The following is a 1691-nucleotide window of genomic DNA, read 5'->3' as shown; positions in this document are numbered from 1 at the left end:
TTTGGCAATTCTCTCGCTGATCCCTCGCAGATCAGCGAGGGATCAGCGACGGAAAATTTCCCTCGCAGATCAGCGAGGGAATAGCGAGGGATTTAGTTTTTTGGGATTTCCCTCGCTGATCCCTCGCTGATCTGCGAGGGATATTTTCCCTTGCTGATGTTCGTCGCTGATACCTGTTTTTCTAGTAGTGACTATTGTTGTTGATTGATGTATTATCATTTGGTTAAATTGGTTTAAACACTTTTATTGTAATATCTAAATATTTGATGAACTTGCATATTATCTTGAATGGTCGGTCGTATTTCAAAGAAAAATTTCCTTTATTTTTATGTGATTTTACATTGTTTAAACACAAACCTGATCAACCCGAACGGGTTGGGTTGGGTTGGGTTGAGTTGAAAATTTTCAAACCACCAACATTGAGTTGAGTTGTTAAAACGGCTCCAAACCGATCAACCCAGGCCGTGAGCACCCCTACTTAACGGGTTTTTAACGATGTTAGTGGAATAGGCTAAGGGGGCCGTTTACCAAATGCTTACTTGGGTAAGCGTTTACCAAGTTATATTACCTCAACAGATGAATATGATAAGGACCAAAAATCTTACCTGGTAAGAACGAGGCAAACCCCTTCCCCAAGAATCATCTCCTTCGTTCACCTCTCCTGCCATTGTTGCCTCCTTCATCAAGAAGTTTGTCAGTGGTTGAGCTCCCCCACCACAATGACAATGACAACCTCCATGGAAGCAACAGTTTAAAGGTGTAGTGCTTGATTGGAGAACTAGTAAACCAATATTTGTTTTACTTAATATGTAGACATATATGGAGGAGGACGATTTTCATTTTTCGATTTCCTCTTCAACCCCAGGAGCTCCTCCATCAGCGTCGAATCCACTGCCAATTCTGTAAAAACAACCGGAACCTCTCCTATCCACTGCAAAATTGCCGCCAGGAAGCCTCCATGTCGTTAAACCACCGCTTTTTCATCATTACTATGACGTCTTTTTGATTTTAAGTCTTGACTATCCTAACGACAGCTCGTGGTGACTTACTAAAATGGAATCGGTTTCATGGTTTATATACAAGATGAAATTGGTTTTATTAATAAAATCAAATATGATTCAGTTAATGAAACATTTTAAGACCTGAGTACTATTATTTCATTAATGAAAGTAGTTTCATGGTTCCTAACCAAAATGAAATTAGTTTCATTTTTTTAAACTGTATAACATGGTTTCATTAATAACATTTGTTTTACGAAATAAATTATTACAAATAGACTTTGTAATTGATGTAGTATTTTTAAATTAATAAACACTACTAGAAAACCAGGTATCAGCGACGAATATCAGCCAGGTATCAGCGAGGGAAAATTTCCCTCGCAGATCAGCGAGGGATTAGCGAGGGAAATACCAAAAAACACATTCCCTCGCTGATCCCTCGCTATTCTGCGAGGGAAAAATTCCCTCGCTGATCCCTCGCAGATCAGCGAGGGATCTGCGAGGGAAATGCCAAAAAAACTCATTCCCTCGCTGATCCCTCGCTAATCTGCGAGGGAAAAATTCCCTCGCTGATCCCTCGCAGATCAGCGAGGGATCAGCGAGGGAATTGCCAAAAAAACTTATTCCCTCGCTGATCCCTCGCTGATTTGCGAGGGAAATTTCTTCTGCAAATTCCCTCGCTGATCCCTCGCT

The 1691-nt window shown here is 40.7% G+C and overlaps 1 pseudogene; it reads right to left on the bottom strand.

Moving 5' to 3' along the window:
• LOC112499937 overlaps positions 1-643 on the bottom strand; it is a 3123-nt pseudogene extending 2480 nt beyond the window's left edge.
• Between the last annotated feature and the right edge of the window lie 1048 nt (positions 644-1691).

The sequence above is a fragment of the Cynara cardunculus genome (genome assembly GCF_001531365.2).
Source record: "Cynara cardunculus var. scolymus isolate 2C chromosome LG 17, CcrdV1, whole genome shotgun sequence".
Classification (NCBI taxonomy): domain Eukaryota; kingdom Viridiplantae; phylum Streptophyta; class Magnoliopsida; order Asterales; family Asteraceae; genus Cynara; species Cynara cardunculus.
The sequence above is the reverse complement of the archived record's forward strand: the minus strand, read 5'-3'. Positions and strand labels throughout refer to the sequence as shown.